The 21,077-nt window shown below is 47.6% G+C and overlaps 1 pseudogene; it reads left to right on the top strand.

Moving 5' to 3' along the window:
• Positions 1 to 2,043: 2,043 nt before the first annotated feature.
• Positions 2,044 to 2,162, top strand: LOC134895482 (5S ribosomal RNA; annotated as a pseudogene).
• The last annotated feature ends 18,915 nt before the right edge of the window (positions 2,163 to 21,077 follow it).

Here is a 21,077-nt window from a genome sequence, read left to right as displayed (position 1 = left end):
CACGCGCAGCACCTCCCGAACCTTCCCCATCCGGGCCCCACCCCCACTTCTGCCTTCCTTCCACCCGCAGCATCTACAGACACCATCCGCAGTCCCCCCCGCACCCGCTACATTCTGTACATCGTGCCCTGCAGGTGCTGTTCACGCCATCGCAAGGGGCTGCGCCTCCTTCACCATCGCACGCCCTTTCATTGTGCAATATTTAACCACTAACAAAGGAATGCAGGTAATACTCCATATAATACAAATATTAAACCCCAGAAAGGCATGCAAGGGTTAAGGGGGCGTAGCCCCTCGCGACGGTGTGAAGAGCGCCCGTAGGGCGCGATGAAGCACCTAGTATATATATAAAAAGAATAAATCACTACAGTATATATATATATATATATATAAAATCTCTCTCCACTCACCGCTGTTGACCAATCCTTAGCCGCGGTGCAGTGAGTGAGGCCTGTGTCTGGGGCTTGCAGCAGGTGCCGGAGGTCAGAGGGGCGGCAGGTGACGGTGCGCGTACAGCCGTGTCTCCGTCCACCGGAAACAGCGGCCGCCAGGCGGTAAAGATGCGGGCGGGGGGGGCTTGCAGGAGGCGCACTCGGTGGGTGGGCAGAGGGAGACTGGAGACGCAGCCGCAGTGGGTCCATGATGGCGCCATTCGCGGCTGCGGGTGAATGTTTTAATAATCATTGATGACATTTTAATAATCTGGGATGGAAACACTGAATGTTTTAACAACTTTTTGGAGTACATTGGCACAAATGAAATGAATCTTGCCTTTACGTCTAATACAAGTAAAGATTCTATAGAGTTTCTAGACTTAATTCTTATAGGAGAAGAGGGGAGAATTTTTACCAAGAATCATCTGAAACAAGTTGATATCAATAGTTATCTCCACTACAAGAGCAACCATCTTAAGAGATGGAAGGACAACATTCCATTCTCCCAATTTAGCAGAATTAAAAGGAACTGCAGCAGATCAGAAGAATGCCAGTCACAACTTCAGATGTATAAGACTAGATTCAAGAATAAAGACTACCCTGATACCATCCTAGAAGAAGCCATCACTAAAACCAATGAGGTGGAGAGGTCCAAACTGCTGGAATATAAAACTAAGGACACAACGAAAGACTCCATAGCCTTCATAACCACCTACAGCCGACATGAGAAATCCATCAGAGATTCCTTCAGGAACTACTGGAAAACACTACAAATGGATCCCATTCTTAAGGAGATTCTCCCTCCTCGCCCAGAAATTATATTAAAAAAATCACGGAACTTGAAAGACATCCTAGCCCCGAGCATGCTGACAACTGAACAGGAAAAATACCCCTCCTGGCCCAAGTGTTTGGGCTCTTACAAGTGCGGACGTTGTAACGTCTGCAGGTTTCTACACCCAAACAGGAAAACCTTTACGGATGGAGAAAAAAAGGAGTACAAAATTAAAGACTATATGAACTGTAACACTCAATCAGTCATCTATCTACTGGAATGCGACTGTGGAAAACAGTACATCGGAAAATCGAAACGACCTCTGAAGCTGAGGATACAGGAGCATATCAGAAACATCAAGAATAAAGTGGAAAGTCATGCCGTATCCAAACACTTCAATCTGGTGCACAATTCCAATCCAGAGGCATTAACCTTCAAGGCCATTGAACTGGTTAAACTGGGCGAAAGAGGAGGCGATCTAGCCAACAAGCTGTCTCGTCGCAAAATGTTTTGGATTTTCCAACTCCAGACATTACAGCCGATGGGATTCAACGATAATTATGAAATCGCCCCTTTCTTATAACATCCTACAGCGCATGTACAATTTATCCTTATTTATGGTCCAGCACCTGTTTGTCCCTTCCCACCCACCTCCTTTCCCTCCCTCCTCCTTCCCTTCCCCCTCCCCCCTCTTTACCCCCCCCCCCTTTTCCCCCCCTACTCCATTCTCCTTCCCACTGCACTATTCACTCCAAAATCATTTTAGTGATAAATATCACTGTCACGTACTTGCAATTTTTTATATATGTTGGAATGACAGCTGAAAATGCATAATGTTGCTACAGTCAAACCACACTGGAAATGCCCAACTACGTCCGATCTTGGAAACCAAGCAGTGCTGGGCCTGATCAGTACCAGAGGGGGAGACCATCTGGGAAGATCAGGTACTGTATCACATAACATGAATAACAGTACGAGATATGCGTCACTCCATCTCACAATGATAATATACTTAATATGGCAAATCATCTATGAATTAATATTTAACTATCCCCATAGCACTAGCCCTTTATTAATGCACTGCAAGCACCTATAAGCACATGCACTTTATAGTATTATTGCCTACTTATTCAGATGCACTTTACTACCAGATGCACTTTACTATCTACTGGCATTCTAAGCACATGCACTGTATAATATTATTGCCTACTTAATCAGTTGCACCATCCACTGGCATTCTCAGCTAAATAATATGCACTCTGTATATATCCTTTTCTCTATATGATCATACCCTGCACTAAAAAGCAATGCAAATAAATATTGGGTCCTTATACATGCTTTATTCTGTTTTACATGCAATCACTGTATCTAAATAAACACAAAGAATATCTTCCCAAAGATGGCCGACGCACAGTCAAGTAATACAGAAAACAACAACAAAATGGCCACCGCTATGCAAGACAAAGACTGTGAATCAACTAGTCCTCCGGATTCCCGACGGGTGCATGCGCAGTGAAACCCCGGAAGAGGGGCGGAAGCCGCGTATGGACGCGGCCAACACTTAACGCCGGAAGTGGGGCGGAAGTACCGTCCCGGCCGCCCTCACAAGCATATAGACTTGTTGTTTTTTAACATCTAAAGTCACTCATTTTGTAATATATTTATAATTAATAAGCTCCAATATGTTTTAGTATTACATCTACCCAATATAAAGTGTACTATATGATATGCTAATTCTGAAACAGGAAGTGATATCATCATGAGCTCCTAATTATCACTACTATAAATAACCAGTCAGTCCCATTACACCCCAGCCCCTTGATGAAGTCTGTTTGACGAAACGCGTTGGCAGACCTGTACCTACCTCATATCCAGATAAGGAATTACCTTTTTATTGATTCTATTGTAGTTTTTATACATTTTAAGTACTTTAGTCCAGCTGTGTTTCGTATTGTTGTCCCATTTTTTACGTTATATGTTTTACTGATATTAGATTGTTTTTATTACTAATAAATTGTTATTTATTATTTAATTTACATTGATATTTGCTACATTCATTTAACACCAGTGGTCGCTAATCGCTATACATCCCTCATCCTTTGTTTATCATATATATATATATATATATATATATATATAAAATCTCTCTCCACTCACCGCTGTTGACCAATCCTTAGCCGCGGTGCAGTGAGTGAGGCCAGTGTTTGGGGCTTGCAGCAGGTGCCAGAGGTCAGAGGGGCGGCAGGTGACGGTGCACGTACAGCCGTGTCTCCGTCCACCGGAAACAGCGGCCGCCAGGCGGTAAAGATGCGGGCGGGGGGGCTTGCAGGAGGCACACTCGGTGGGCGGGCAGAGGGAGACTGGAGACGCAGCCGCAGTGGGTCCATGACGGCGCCATTCGCGGCTGCGGGTGACAATCGCGGGGGGGTGAGGGAGCAGCTGTCATGGAGCCAGGCAGAGTTCCCCGCGCCCCCTCGACTCCCGCGCCCGGGGCACGTGACCCCTTAGGCCCCCCCCTAGTTGCGGCTCTGCTCACTGCCACACACTTTGCCTCCTTCTTCATCTCCAAAATTGAGGATATCTGACACGACATCTCCCCCTGTCACCCCTCTGCTGCCCCCCTGCCACCATCGTCCATCCCCTCCATCTATCCCACCCTGTCCTCCTTCCGTCCCACTTCAGACAAGGAAGTCCACTCCCTCATCTTATCCTCTCCTTCTTCCTTCTGCCTCCTGGACCCCCTTCCCTCCCGTCTTCTCCGCTCCCTCTCCCCCACTGACTGCTCCCACCTTGCTCACCTCTTTAACCTATCGCTCTCTACCAGCATTTTCCCCTCACCATTCAAACATTCTCTGGTCTCACCTATTCTCAAAAAAACCCAACCTCGACCCTTCATCACTCACTAACTACCGCCCCATCTCTCTTCTTCCTTTCGCCTCCAAACTACTGGAATGACAGGTCTACAGTCGTCTCACAAGCTACCTCTCTGACAACTCCATCCTTGATCCACTACAATCTGGCTTTCGCCCACTCCACTCCACTGAGACTGCCCTGGTGAAAGTCACCAATGACCTGCTTTCGGCCAAATCCAGGGGCCACTTCTCTCTGCTCATCCTTCTGGACCTCTCTGCTGCCTTTGACACCATGGATCATCCTATCCTGCTCCGCACACTCCAAAACGCTGGCCTCTCTAGCACTGTCCATGACTGGTTTTCCTCTTACCTCACTAACCGCTCCTTCTCTGTGTCTGTCTCCGGCACCACCTCACACCCTTCCATCCTTCCTGTTGGTGTCCCTCAGGGTTCTGTCCTTGGCCCCCTTCTGTTCTCCCTGTACACCTCTTCCCTGGGTGCGCTCATTAACTCCTTTGGCCTTCAATACCATCTCTATGCTGATGACACACAACTCTACCTCTCCTCTCCTGATCTGTCCCCCTCTGTCTCAGCTTTGCTTACATACTGCCATCAGGCTACCTCCCGCTTACTTGCACCTCATGTCATCTGTCTGTCGACCCTTCCCGCTAGATTGGCAGCTTTTCAGAGCAGGGCCCTCTTTCCTCTTGTTATCTAAGCTCTCTTCTCGACACATTTCACTCGCAGCTCTCCCATACTCAGTAACCATCTTTACCCGCTTTATCTCCTGCTGGTAAAGGCTAATCTCCATCTATGGCCACCAGCCCCTAGTAGTATGATGATCACTCCCTCACTACTTACATCTTAGCTGTATTATGTCTTGAGAATTGTGGTGCTCTTTGCTACCTGTACTCTATTTTTGTTAATTATTTACTGTAATGCTAAGTTTTGTCTCCCTGTACTGTCCTTTGTATGGCGCTGCAAAGCACTTGTGGCGCCTTATAAATAAAATGTAATAATTGCAGTCTGGACCGGCTGTACCCCAATTTTGGATTGTCTACCATCTGCCTTTTAATACAGTGCTGGAACTTTTTGGAGGGTCCCTAAGCTTTTAGAATTACTTTTAAACCTTGTTTTGGATAAATACAAGGATTTTTTTTTCCAGCTGGATTTTATATATGTGTACATTAACGTGGGCAAAGATACTGCTACATGAGGATCCCTATTGTCCTAACTGTGAGTTTTGGTACGCATTTGTTATTATCATTCTGGTGATCTATTGGTGATCATACATAAAGAAACATTGATGTGCACGTTCACACCGAAATTAAGTATGTATTTAAGTACGCCTGCTTAAAAAGCTGTTTTGGGTAACCATCACCTAAATATTTCAACACAGTGGTGAATACACTACCTTAACCAGATTTTACTACACATTGGTGTTTTCATATTTTTCACTTTCATATGCACAAACTGGGAGCCAAAGTTGTCCATAGAAAACCGTAATTGAAGAGTTAAAGAAACCATTATATGAGCACCCCAGTCTCGAAATTTGTGAGTGTGGGGTACGCCATCATATACCTTTTTTTATACACTTATCTCTGTGTTGTTGGTCACCATTTTGCTGTTTAAAACTAAAGAAACCTTTATATACTGTATTCAGCTCACTAATTCAACAAGTGAGTTTCGGTACGCCTGATGTCATCTATGATTGTTTAGAACTTTACTAAGTTAGCCTCTTCACTGTTGTAAGATCTGAAAAGAGTGTCTGTATGAAACAATACCACACATTGTGTCAATTTTGTTTATTTACATGAACCACCATTGGAGGACAAGTATCGCTTAGAAGAAGACCTGTCATTTATAAACCAGTGGACTTATTGGTTTGACCTTTTATATTAGAAGTGTTGCCTTTGATCTATTGTCTAATCTTTATATTTTCACGTATCATTCAACCTGATTTGGGCTGGTATTTGGCAACTGATTGGGTGTGCACTTGGAACCTTGCACCTGGATTTCCTTCAAACCCTTTTTTGTATTGGGAGTGTAAAGGGAGATAAGGTTAGAGATGTAAATGGCAGGGAAGTGAATGAAGGCTTTGTAAGTGATACCCCTTTCACATCGCACAAATAACCCGGTACCGACACGGCTTATTGCCGTGTCGAACCGGGTCAGTGTGCGATGTGAAAGCACACTGGCCGATTTAGCGGGTCGCCTGACCCGGTAAATCAACCCGGTAAAAAAGAAGGGTTTTACCCGGGTTGATTACCGGGTCAGGTGCGGTGTGAATGGGAGCCGTGTCGATGCGACACGGTTCCCATTCACAAGATAGGGAGAGGCGGCGCTGGAGATGAGCTCATCTCCCGACGCCGCCTCCACCCCCGCCCCTGCTGCTGCTGCGCGCTCCGTTGTTATGGCAACCGACCCGGTATATTGCCGGGTCGGAGAGCCAGCAGCGGAGTGCAAATGCCGGATCCCACCCGATAAGTACACGTTTGTCTTACCGGGTAGGATCCGGCATTTGCAGTCTGAATGCAGCATGAGTGTGCGCAGGGAATGGATAGGGAATATAGGGGTCTACTTACTAAGCCTTGAATGGAGATAAAGTACCAGCCAATCGGCTCCTAACTGCCATGTCACAGGCTGTGTTTGAAAAATTACAGTTAGGAGCCAATTGGCTGGTACTTTATCACCAGCGACTTTATCTCCATCCAAGGCTTAGTAAATAGACCCAATAGAGTGTAAGCACCACTGGGGCAGGGGCTAATGTGACTGATACACTCTCTGTGTCGTGTGTGAGCAGAGCACTGCCTGGAGACTCCTTAGGACACTCGGGGTAGCTCCATAGGCCGCAGGGTGTCTGCCTTAAGTGCCCCTTGCATGCTCCAAGCAGCTTTTCAGCAGTGCTACCGGCCGCAAGGTCCTGTTTCTGTGCCCTGGGTGATGGCACCGCTCGCACACCCCTAATTATTTCCCTGAACGCACAATGTCAAACCTCTTATAACTAGAGATGAGCGGGTTCGGTTCGTCGAGATCCGAACCCCCCCGAACTTCACGTGTTTTAAACGGGCCCGAGGCAGCCTCGGATCTTCCCGCCTTGCTCGGTTAACCCGAACGCGCCCGAACGTCATCATCCCGTTGTCGGATTCTCGTGAGATTCGTATTCCATATAAAGAGCCGCGCGTCGCCGCCATTTTCACTCGTGCATTGGAGATTGAACGGAGAGGACGTGGCTACGTTCTCTCCCTGAAAAGCTCCGTAATCTGTGCTCAGTGTGCTGCAAATATCTGTGCTCAGTGTGCTGCAAATATCTGTGCTCAGTGTGCTGAAAATATCTACGTTCTCTACCTGAAAACGCTCCATATCTGTGCTCAGTGTGCTGCAAATATCTGTGCTCAGTGTGCTGAAAATATCTACGTTCTCTACCTGAAAACGCTCCATATCTGTGCTCAGTGTGCTGCATTGTGGGGACCACCAGTATATAATAGTAGTACAGTACAGTAGACCATTGCTGTATCTTGCAGCTCCATGTCAGACTCAGTTCTAGACAGTATCCTGATCAGTGCTCAATATCTGCTGCATTATTGTATTACCAGTATACTATATAGTAGTACAGTGTCGGACTGGGGCATGAAGGGCCCACCGGGGAATGCAGTGATAAGGGCCCATGCATAGGGGTGTGGCCAATCTACAAAGGGGGTGTGGACAGCCTCCACAGAGGCTTGAAATACACAGTTATCTTGTGCAGTGTAATGCAACATAATTATCTACCATGTATAATACAAGTGCACAGCCTGGAACCTGATCCCTAGAGGAGGAGGGGCCCCCAGGCAGTGGGGCCCACCAGTGGTTTCCCCTGTACCCCTGTGGGCCAGTCGGACCCTGTAGTAGTACAGTGCAGCATTTTGGTGACCACCAGTATAGTACAGTACAGTAGTCCATTGCTGTATCTTGCAGCTCCGTGTCACTTCAAGTATCCATTCCATATCTGTGCTGCATTGTTGTGAGCAGTATATATAGTAGTACAGTGCAGCAATTTGGTGACCAACAGTATATAGTTGTACAGTACAGTAGGCCATTGCTGTATCTTGCAGCTCCGCGGTGTCACTTCAAGTATCCATATCTGTGCTGCATTGTTGTGAGTAGTATATAGTAGTACAGTGCAGCATTGTGGTGACCAGTATACTACAGTACAATAGTCCAGTGCTGTTCTCGCTGCTCAGTGTCAGTTCTCCGTAGTATCATCAGTGTTCAGTAAAATCAGTGCTCAGTATAATCAGTGATTGATCAGTATAATCAGTTCTCAGTATAATCAGTGCGCTGTTAGACGTGCGCCCGTTTTCCACCATTAGTGCATTGGGATTTAGACAATTGATGAAGTTATTGTGTCCCCGGTACAAAATCCCATCTAGATTCCACTTCACTAGGCAGGCGATAGCGAGATTTTACCTATTAATATCAGTGATTTATAATTAATTATTAATTACAGTGATCTTGCCAAATGATTCCAGTGATTTTGTCATTTTCTTCCAGTGATTTGGACCAATAATACCATTGATTAGAACGAATATTTCCTGTGATTTTGTCATTTTCTTCCAGTGATTTGGACCAATAATACCATTGATTAGAACGAATAATTCCTGTGATTTTGTCATTTTCTTCCAGTGATTTGGACCAATAATACCATTAGTTAGAACGAATATTTCCTGTGATTTTGTCATTTTCTTCCAGTGATTTGGACCAATAATACCATTGATTAGAACGAATAATTCCTGTGATATTGAGGTGTTTGTGTCGCTTAGCTTAGCCGTCTAGCGACCTCGGTGTACCTCTTTTTCTCTTTTCTTTGCATCATGTGCTGTTTGGGGCCAATTTTTGAAGTGCCACTCCTAGATGGGCCAGGTGTTTGTGCTGCCCTCTTGGGTCGCTTAGCTTAGTCATCCAGCGACCTCGGTGCAAATTTTAGGACTAAAAATAGTATTGTGAGGGTTTCAGAATAGACTGGAAATTAGTGGAAATTATGGTTATTGAGGTTAATAATACTATAGGATCAAAATTACCCCCAAATTCTATGATTTAAGATGTTTTTGAGGGGTTTTTGAAAAAAAAAACACCCGAATCCAAAACACACCCGAATCCGACAAAAATTTTTAAGGGAGGTTTTGCCAAAGGGCGTCCGAATCCAAAACACGGCCGTGGAACCGAATCCAAAACCAAAACACAAAACCCGAAAAATTTCCGGTGCACATCTCTACTTATAACAGACAAAATTATTGTGATACCAGAGAAAATTATTGTGAAGGATTGCTGTAAGTTCTTCCACTTACAATCTCCTATATAATAGCCCTGTGATTCTGTGTCTGGGTTTCTAACGCTGGGCGTGGCTAGGAGCTCCCATTTGGTTAGTGGCAGGTCTATCACACCCAGCCCACAGCTGATTTGCCGAGAAACGCCCTCCCACACAGGTTACATCCAATGGGAGGCTCTGCCCTTTGCCTGCTGTGTTTTCACAGAGCAGGATTAGCAATGGGACTGATGGAGCTGCAGCTCCAGCCCCACACCCCAAAATAGTCCCCATGCATCTGCAGCAACACACCCTCCAACAATTTACACATAAACATTGATGCAAATTCGAAAGGGGGCGTGGCAACGAGTACAGCTGTGTGGCCACGCCCCTTTTCCTATACTTTCAATGGAGGCTTGGAGAGTCAAAAAATGGTACAGACCATAATAAAAAAGGTCCTGTACCTGCCAAAAAGGTGCAGCTGGAGGGTATGCCACTGCATCTGCAGCAAGTCTCTGCATTGTAGATAGGGGAAAAAACAATCCTTTTACTGCAGCGTCCTATGGGGGTCATTCCAAGTTGATCGCTAGCTGCATTCGTTCGCTGTGCAGCGATCAGACAAAAACTCGGCACTTCTGCGCATGCATATGCAGCGCAATGCGCACGTGCGGCTTACTATTACAACAAACAATGTAGTTTTACATAGAGATGAGCGGGTTCGGTTTCTCTGAATCCGAACCCGCCCGAACTTCATGGTTTTTTTCACGGGTCCGAGCAGACTCGGATCCTCCCGCCTTGCTCGGTTAACCCGAGCGCGCCCGAACGTCATCATGACGCTGTCGGATTCTCGCGAGACTCGGATTCTATATAAGGAGCCGCGCGTCGCCGCCATTTTCACACGTGCATTGAGATTGATAGGGAGAGGACGTGGCTGGCGTCCTCTCCATTTAGATTAGAAGAGAGAGAGAGAGAGATTGACCTGATTTACTGGAGCTTAGGAGTACTGTAGAAGTGTAGAGAGTGCAGAGTTTACTAGTGACTGACCACAGTGACCACCAGACAGTGCAGTTTTATTTAATATATCCGTTCTCTGCCTGAAAAAAACGATACACACAGTGACTCAGTCACATACCATATCTGTGTGCACTGCTCAGCCCAGTGTGCTGCATCATCTATGTATATATATCTGACTGTGCTCAGCTCACACAGCTTATAATTGTGGGGGAGACTGGGGAGCACTGCAGTGCCAGTTATAGGTTATAGCAGGAGCCAGGAGTACATATTATATTAAAATTAAACAGTGCACACTTTTGCTGCAGGAGTGCCACTGCCAGTGTGACTGACCAGTGACCTGACCACACTGACCACCAGTATAGTTAGTAGTATACTATATTGTGATTGCCTGAAAAAGTTAAACACTCGTCGTGTGACTTCACTTGTGTGGTGTTTTTTTTTTTATTCTATAAAAAACTCATTCTGCTGACAGACAGTGTCCAGCAGGTCCGTCATTATATAATATATACCTGTCCGGCTGCAGTAGTGATATATATATATTTTTTATATCATTATTTATCATCCAGTCGCAGCAGACACAGTACGGTAGTTCACGGCTGTAGCGACCTCTGTGTCGGCACTCGGCAGTCCATCCATAATTGTATACCACCTACCCGTGGTTTTTTTTTCTTTCTTCTTTATACATACATACTACTACATCTCTTTATCAACCAGTCTATATTAGCAGCAGACACAGTACAGTACGGTAGTCCACGGCTGTAGCTACCTCTGTGTCGGCACTCGGCAGTCCGTCCATAATTGTATACCACCTACCCGTGTTTTTTTTTTCTTTCTTCTTTATACATACATACTACTACATCTCTTTATCAACCAGTCTATATTAGCAGCAGACACAGTACAGTACGGTAGTTCACGGCTGTAGCTACCTCTGTGTCGGCACTCGGCAGTCCGTCCATAATTGTATACCACCTACCCGTGGTTTTTTTTTCTTTCTTCTTTATACATACATACTACTACATCTCTTTATCAACCAGTCTATATTAGCAGCAGACACAGTACAGTACGGTAGTCCACGGCTGTAGCTACCTCTGTGTCGGCACTCGGCAGTCCGTCCATAATTGTATACCACCTACCCGTGGTTTTTTTTTCTTTCTTCTTTATACATACATACTACTACATCTCTTTATCAACCAGTCTATATTAGCAGCAGACACAGTACGGTAGTTCACGGCTGTAGCTACCTCTGTGTCGGCACTCGGCAGTCCGTCCATAATTGTATACCACCTACCCGAGGTTTTTTTTTCTTTCTTCTTTATACATACATACTACTACATCTCTTTATCAACCAGTCTATATTAGCAGCAGACACAGTACAGTACGGTAGTCCACGGCTGTAGCTACCTCTGTGTCGGCACTCGGCAGTCCGTCCATAATTGTATACCACCTACCCGTGGTTTTTTTTTCTTTCTTCTTTATACATACATACTACTACATCTCTTTATCAACCAGTCTATATTAGCAGCAGACACAGTACAGTACGGTAGTTCACGGCTGTAGCTACCTCTGTGTCGGCACTCGGCAGTCCGTCCATAATTGTATACCACCTACCCGTGGTTTTCTTTTCTTTCTTCTTTATACATACATACTACTACATCTCTTTATCAACCAGTCTATATTAGCAGCAGACACAGTACAGTACGGTAGTTCACGGCTGTAGCTACCTCTGTGTCGGCACTCGGCAGTCCGTCCATAATTGTATACCACCTACCCGAGGTTTTTTTTTCTTTCTTCTTTATACATACATACTACTACATCTCTTTATCAACCAGTCTATATTAGCAGCAGACACAGTACAGTACGGTAGTCCACGGCTGTAGCTACCTCTGTGTCGGCACTCGGCAGTCCGTCCATAATTGTATACCACCTACCCGAGGTTTTTTTTTCTTTCTTCTTTATACATACATACTACTACATCTCTTTATCAACCAGTCTATATTAGCAGCAGACACAGTACAGTACGGTAGTTCACGGCTGTAGCTACCTCTGTGTCGGCACTCGGCAGTCCATCCATAATTGTATACCACCTACCCGTGGTTTTTTTTTCTTTCTTCTTTATACATACATACTACTACATCTCTTTATCAACCAGTCTATATTAGCAGCAGACACAGTACAGTACGGTAGTCCACGGCTGTAGCTACCTCTGTGTCGGCACTCGGCAGTCCGTCCATAATTGTATACTAGTATCCATCCATCTCCATTGTTTACCTGAGGTGCCTTTTAGTTGTGCCTATTAAAATATGGAGAACAAAAATGTTGAGGTTCCAAAATTAGGGAAAGATCAAGATCCACTTCCACCTCGTGATGAAGCTGCTGCCACTAGTCATGGCCGAGACGATGAAATGCCAGCAACGTCGTCTGCCAAGGCCGATGCCCAATGTCATAGTACAGAGCATGTCAAATCCAAAACACCAAATATCAGTAAAAAAGGACTCCAAAACCTAAAATAAAATTGTCGGAGGAGAAGCGTAAACTTGCCAATATGCCATTTACCACACGGAGTGGCAAGGAACGGCTGAGGCCCTGGCCTATGTTCATGGCTAGTGGTTCAGCTTCACATGAGGATGGAGGCACTCAGCCTCTCGCTAGAAAAATGAAAAGACTCAAGCTGGCAAAAGCAGTAGCACCGCAAAGAACTGTACGTTCTTCGAAATCCCAAATCCACAAGGAGAGTCCAATTGTGTCGGTTGCGATGCCTGACCTTCCCAACACTGGACGTGAAGAGCATGCGCCTTCCACCATTTGCACGCCCCCTGCAAGTGCTGGAAGGAGCACCCGCAGTCCAGTTCCTGATAGTCAGATTGAAGATGTCAGTGTTGAAGTACACCAGGATGAGGAGGATATGGGTGTTGCTGGCGCTGGGGAGGAAATTGACCAGGAGGATTCTGATGGTGAGGTGGTTTGTTTAAGTCAGGCACCCGGGGAGACACCTGTTGTCCGTGGGAGGAATATGGCAGTTGACATGCCTTGTGAAAATACCAAAAAAATCAGCTCTTCGGTGTGGAGGTATTTCAACAGAAATGCGGACAACAGGTGTCAAGCCGTGTGTGCCCTTTGTCAAGCTGTAATAAGTAGGGGTAAGGACGTTAACCACCTCGGAACATCCTCCCTTATACGTCACCTGCAGCGCATTCATAATAAGTCAGTGACAAGTTCAAAAACTTGGGCCGACAGCGGAAGCAGTCCACTGACCAGTAAATCCCTTCCTCTTGTAACCAAGCTCACGCAAACCACCCCACCAACTCCCTCAGTGTCAATTTCCTCCTTCCCCAGGAATGCCAATAGTCCTGCAGGCCATGTCACTGGCAATTCTGACGAGTCCTCTCCTGCCTGGGATTCCTCCGATGCATCCTTGCGTGTAACGCCTACTGCTGCTGGCGCTGCTGTTGTTGCTGCTGGGAGTCGATGGTCATCCCAGAGGGGAAGTCGTAAGACCACTTTTACTACTTCCACCAAGCAATTGACTGTCCAACAGTCCTTTGCGAGGAAGATGAAATATCACAGCAGTCATCCTACTGCAAAGCGGATAACTGAGGCCTTGGCATCCTGGGTGGTGAGAAACGTGGTTCCGGTATCCATCATTACTGCAGAGCCAACTAGAGACTTGTTGGAGGTACTGTGTCCCCGGTACCAAATACCATCTAGGTTCCATTTCTCTAGGCAGGCGATACCGAAAATTTACACAGACCTCAGAAAAAGAGTCACCAGTGTCCTAAAAAATGCAGCTGTACCCAATGTCCACTTAACCACGGACATGTGGACAAGTGGAGCAGGGCAGGGTCAGGACTATATGACTGTGACAGCCCACTGGGTAGATGTATGGACTCCCGCCGCAAGAACAGCAGCGGCGGCACCAGTAGCAGCATCTCGCAAACGCCAACTCTTTCCTAGGCAGGCTACGCTTTGTATCACCGCTTTCCAGAATACGCACACAGCTGAAAACCTCTTACGGCAACTGAGGAAGATCATCGCGGAATGGCTTACCCCAATTGGACTCTCCTGTGGATTTGTGGCATCGGACAACGCCAGCAATATTTTGTGTGCATTAAATATGGGCAAATTCCAGCACGTCCCATGTTTTGCACATACCTTGAATTTGGTGGTGCAGAATTATTTAAAAAACGACAGGGGCGTGCAAGAGATGCTGTCGGTGGCCAGAAGAATTGCGGGACACTTTCGGCGTACAGGCACCACGTACAGAGACTGGAGCACCACCAAAAACTACTGAACCTGCCCTGCCATCATCTGAAGCAAGAAGTGGTAACGAGGTGGAATTCAACCCTCTATATGCTTCAGAGGTTGGAGGAGCAGCAAAAGGCCATTCAAGCCTATACAATTGAGCACGATATAGGAGGTGGAATGCACCTGTCTCAAGCGCAGTGGAGAATGATTTCAACGTTGTGCAAGGTTCTGCTGCCCTTTGAACTTGCCACACGTGAAGTCAGTTTAGACACTGCCAGCCTGAGTCAGGTCATTCCCCTCATCAGGCTTTTGCAGAAGAAGCTGGAGACATTGAAGGAGGAGCTAACACGGAGCGATTCCGCTAGGCATGTGGGACTTGTGGATGGAGCCCTTAATTCGCTTAACAAGGATTCACGGGTGGTCAATCTGTTGAAATCAGAGCACTACATTTTGGCCACCATGCTCGATCCTAGATTTAAAGCCTACCTTGGATCTCTCTTTACGGCAGACACAAGTCTGCTGGGGTTGAAAGACCTGCTGGTGAGAAAATTGTCAAGTCAAGCGGAACGCGACCTGTCAACATCTCCTCCTTCACATTCTCCCGCAACTGGGGGTGCGAGGAAAAGGCTCAGAATTCCGAGCCCACCCGCTGGCGGTGATGCAGGGCAGTCTGGAGCGACTGCTGATGCTGACATCTGGTCCGGACTGAAGGACCTGACAACGATTACGGACATGTCGTCTACTGTCACTGCATATGATTCTCTCCCCATTGAAAGAATGGTGGAGGATTATATGAGTGACCGCATCCAAGTAGGCACGTCACACAGTCCATACTTATACTGGCAGGAAAAAGAGGCAATTTGGAGGCCCTTGCACAAACTGGCTTTATTCTACCTAAGTTGCCCTCCCACAAGTGTGTACTCCGAAAGAGTGTTTAGTGCCGCCGCTCACCTTGTCAGCAATCGGCGTACGAGGTTACATCCAGAAAATGTGGAGAAGATGATGTTCATTAAAATGAATTATAATCAATTCCTCCGCGGAGACATTGACCAGCAGCAATTGCCTCCACAAAGTACACAGGGAGCTGAGATGGTGGATTCCAGTGGGGACGAATTGATAATCTGTGAGGAGGGGGATGTACACGGTGATATATCGGAGGATGATGATGAGGTGGACATCTTGCCTCTGTAGAGCCAGTTTGTGCAAGGAGAGATTAATTGCTTCTTTTTTGGGGGGGGTCCAAACCAACCCGTCATATCAGTCACAGTCGTGTGGCAGACCCTGTCACTGAAATGATGGGTTGGTTAAAGTGTGCATGTCCTGTTTTGTTTATACAACATAAGGGTGGGTGGGAGGGCCCAAGGACAATTCCATCTTGCACCTCTTTTTTCTTTTATTTTTCTTTGCGTCATGTGCTGTTTGGGGAGGGTTTTTTGGAAGGGACATCCTGCGTGACACTGCAGTGCCACTCCTAAATGGGCCCGGTGTTTGTGTCGGCCACTAGGGTCGCTTATCTTACTCACACAGTCAGCTACCTCATTGCGCCTCTTTTTTTCTTTGCGTCATGTGCTGTTTGGGGAGGGTTTTTTGGAAGGGCCATCCTGCGTGACACTGCAGTGCCACTCCTAGATGAGCCCGGTGTTTGTGTCGGCCACTAGGGTCGCTAATCTTACTCACACAGCTACCTCATTGCGCCTCTTTTTTTCTTTGCGTCATGTGCTGTTTGGGGAGGGTTTTTTGGAAGGGACATCCTGCGTGATACTGCAGTGCCACTCCTAAATGGGCCCGGTGTTTGTGTCGGCCACTACGGTCGCTAATCTTACTCACACAGCTACCTCATTGCGCCTCTTTTTTTCTTTGCGTCATGTGCTGTTTGGGGAGGGTTTTTTGGAAGGGACATCCTGCGTGACACTGCAGTGCCACTCCTAGATGGGCCCGGTGTTTGTGTCGGCCACTAGGGTCGCTAATCTTACTCACACAGCTACCTCATTGCGCCTCTTTTTTTCTTTGCGTCATGTGCTGTTTGGGGAGGGTTTTTTGGAAGGGACATCCTGCGTGACACTGCAGTGCCACTCCTAAATGGGCCCGGTGTTTGTGTCGGCCACTAGGGTCGCTAATCTTACTCACACAGCTACCTCATTGCGCCTCTTTTTTTCTTTGCGTCATGTGCTGTTTGGGGAGGGTTTTTTGGAAGGGACATCCTGCGTGACACTGCAGGGCCACTCCTAGATGGGCCAGGTGTTTGTGTCGGCCACTAGGGTCGCTTAGCTTAGTCATCCAGCGACCTCGGTGCAAATTTTAGGACTAAAAATAATATTGTGAGGTGTGAGGTATTCAGAATAGACTGAAAATGAGTGGAAATTATGGTTTTTGAGGTTAATAATAATATGGGATCAAAATGACCCCCAAATTCTATGATTTAAGCTGTTTTTTAGGGTTTTTTGAAAAAAACACCCGAATCCAAAACACAACCGAATCCGACAAAAAAAATTCGGTGAGGTTTTGCCAAAACGCGGTCGAACCCAAAACACGGCCGCGGAACCGAACCCAAAACCAAAACACAAAACCCGAAAAATTTCAGGCGCTCATCACTAGTTTTACACAGGGTCTAGCGATGATGCTTTTCAGTCGCATAGGCAGCCGCAGAGTGATTGACAGGAAGAGGGCGTTTCTGGGTGTCAACTGACCGTTTTCAGGGAGTGTTCGGAAAAACGCAGGCGTGGCTGGCCGAACGCAGGGCGTGTTCATGACGTCAAATCAGGTACTGAATGGTCTAAAGTGATCGCAAGCGCCGAGTAGGTCTGAAGCTGCACAAAAATTTTTTGTAGCCGCTTTGCGATCCCTTCGTTCCCACTTCTGCTAAGCTACAATACACTCCCGGTGGCCGGCGGCATAGCGTTTGCACGGCTGCTAAAAACTGCTAGCGAGCGATCAACTCGGAATGACTACCAATGTCTTGCTGCCAGTCCACCTGCCCCCTCCGGCATCAACAATCCCCACTCCCTAGCTGCACCGCAGGTGGAACAAAAGCTGCTGCGGCCACTGGCATAGATGTGTATGAAAGCGGCGCAGCGGAAGACTTTCATAGGCCTCCCTGCGCCGCATACTCTCTGAGCCCCAGAGCCTGCTCTGCGTGTGATGTCACAGAAGTGCCTCCCCACCACAGCCGCGCCCAGTTCCCCAGAGGCCCTGACTCCGCAACACAGCACCTGGCCTGCCGGCCTGGAAGCCCCGAGATGGTTAATGTAGCGGATAGAGAGGGTGATATCGCGGAGGGTAATGCCTGGACGCTGAATCAATGTAAAAGGTGACAGTGCAGTGCAGTGCAGTGAGTGTGCAGTCAGGGCCGTTGCTAGAGTGTTCGGCGCCCCCCCTGCAAACTATAAATTTGCACCCTCGCATATTTTACAAACGCACAGCGCACATAATGACCCCTGTACCAGAGACGCTTACACATGTAATGCCCCCTGAACCACTGACGCTTACACATGTCACGCCCCCCCCCCCCCCGTACCAGTGACGCTTACACAAGTAACACCCCCTGTAGCAGTGACAATTACACACGTAATGCCCCCTGTAGCAGTGACGCTTACACACGTAACGCCCTCTGTACCAGTGCCGCTTAGACACGTAAGGCCCCCTGTACCAGTGACGCTTACACACGCAACGCCCCCTGTACCAGTGACGCTTACACACGTAACGCCCCCTGTACCAGTGATGCGTACACACGTAACGCCCCCTGTACCAGTGACGCTTACACACTTAACGCCCCCTGTACCAGTGCCGCTTACACATGTAACGCCCCCTGTAGCAGTGCTGTTTACACACGTAACGCCCCCTGTACCAGCACACATTATGCAGCAGTCACACATACACACACACACATATATACAAACACACACACATACATACTGTACATACATTACACACATACACAGTCACACATATATACAGTATACACAGACACTGTATATATACACACACACTCACTCTCTTTCCAGACACTTATCTAATGAAGTCTGGCTGGCCGAAGCTGTAGCAGATCATCCTCCTGCTGCAGCATGGTTCCGTGTAGCTCCGCCCCTTACTCCCATCTAGCTCCGCCCACTTTGGCTCCCTCCCGGCCACTGAATGTCACACAGGGGAGGGGAGGGGGGAGAGGAGGTTTTGTGCTGCGGCGCCGAGGGGGAGAGGAGGCTTTGTGCTGCCGGCACCGAGGGGGAGAAAAGGTTTTGTGCTTCCGGCGCCGCTGCATGTGTGTAGTGTCACTGACACTGCACAGCACTCTCACCTTTTACATTGATTCAGCCAGTCACACAGTTCTGCCAGCCAGTCACTATTGTTAGCACCAGTGTCCCAACGCGCCGCATTACAGCGAAGTAGACGCACTACATAAACTACAGCTCCCAGCAGCCCTTAGCGCCGAAGCATTCCGCCCCTTAGGGCTGCTGGGAGCCGTAGTTTATTGCGTACATTTTCTTCCCTGTAATGCGGCACATTGGGACACCGGCGCGAACAATAGTGACTGGCTGCTGTGCGAGTCTCTGGGAGAGCCGCTGCCAAAGGGAGGACAGCAGCTTAGCTGCTGACAGGAGGAGAAGCAGGATAAGCATTACCCGCCTCTCCCCCCTCGCAGTACCTCCGGGCCCCATCCGCGGCACCCCCACACACCCCCTCCAGCACCCGCGATAGCTCCGGACCCCTCCCCCACCCGCAGCGACCCCGAACCCGTACCTCCCGCCACACCACCCCATCCACCCCTCCCCCACCCGGGGCAACCCCGCAACTGCTCCTCCACCACCCGCAGCGCCTCCGGACCACCACCCGTGGCACCCACGCACCCTCCCCCACCTGCGGCACCACCGCAACCTCCCGTGGCACCCCAGGATCCCATCCGCCTCTTCCCCCCACCCCCTACTCCCCCAACCAAAGCACCTACTAGGTGATTCACCAGTCCCTGCGTGCGCTGTTCACGCCGTTGCAAGGGGCTTCCACCCCTTAACCATTGCACACCCTTTGTCCGTGCAATATTTAACCACTCACACAATTATGCTTGGAGGTAACACTCCATATAATAAAAATATTGCACGCCACAAGGGTGTGCAAGGGTTAAGGGGGCGTAGCCCCTTACGACGGTGTGAAGAGCGCCCGTAGGGCGCGATGAATCACCTAGTTAATAAAATAAAAACCATCACGTAAAATCTTTAGATGCCCTACTTTTAGGATCTTATTGAATCCTGAACCTTAAATTTCATATGACAATGACAATTGAGCAACACAAATAATACTGTAGAACATTTCCTCTATTCTCATCTCTCAGACCCGTAGCTCGGTGTCCTGTGCACTAAAATCTCAGAGCAGTAAGATTTTGGTTGGCCCAATCCCAATGATTCTGTTGGCCAAATTCCCAATGATGTTGTTAAAACTGTGATATACGATCGGATGCATCAGGCGTGGCCCTTCAAGTCGCGCAGTCGCAGCTGAGAAACCGCCTAACGATGTGTGTGCAAATCTGTGTGGATAAACAGAAAAATATTACATTATGCGCTTCAGTTAATGCCTTGAGAATAAATGTTATATAATAGTGCATCTGACTTGCTCTATCTGGTTCCCTGAAGGAAAGGAAATGGGTTTGATTTCATTTTATTCTTTGCGCTGTATAATTTTGTGAGCTGGGTGCAGCATATAATGTTGGAAACATTCCACTGTCTTCTGTAACCAAACCCGATGAACTCCACAAAAGTATCTACAGGGAATGTAATTATTGCAGGTACAGTATTAGCCGGCATGATCCGTAAATCCTAAGTATTTTCTGGAAAAGACATTTCTCAAATTACAGTAGACATTTGAGGCACTAGTACAAAGTGATATTATAGGATGAGCTTCTGGCTGGCCGAATTGCTTTATTATTGGCTGTCGGACTAACTGCTTTCTGTATTGTGAGCAGGGTGTCGGGCATATAAAAAAAGGTAAAGGTCGCCAGCAGTGTCGGACTGGGGCATAAAGGGCCTACTGGGGAATGCAGTAGTAGGGGCCCATGTTTAGGGGTGTGGTCAGCCACCCCAGAGAATTTGGCTAGCCATTAGAGAGTGCATGGGCCCCTTAATGAATATATTTAGTAAATGCTGCTAGTGCATGCATGATAGACATATGTATAACTCAAGTGCATAGTCTAGAACTTGATCCTGAGAGGAGAAGGTGAGCCCACAGGCAGTAGGGCCCACCGGGGGGTTTCCCTGTACTCCTGTGGGCCAGTCCGACCCTGGTCGCCAGGCATAACCTCTCCTCCCAGCAAATATCTATAGGACCCTATTCAGTAAGGATTGCAAATTCTGCTTTGAGTCACATGCTGGGGCTGTCCATCGCAGGACAAGGCCACCCTGCATGCTAGCAGCTGCCCCCCCCCCCCCCTCTGCGACAACGATGAAATTGCAGTGACACCGCAATTTCAGTGTGATCGCATATAGAAGGGAAGCCTC

Source organism: Pseudophryne corroboree, chromosome 3 (genome assembly GCF_028390025.1).
Source record: "Pseudophryne corroboree isolate aPseCor3 chromosome 3, aPseCor3.hap2, whole genome shotgun sequence".
NCBI classification, from domain to species: Eukaryota; Metazoa; Chordata; class Amphibia; order Anura; family Myobatrachidae; genus Pseudophryne; species Pseudophryne corroboree.
This window is presented reverse-complemented; position numbering and strand designations above follow the sequence as displayed.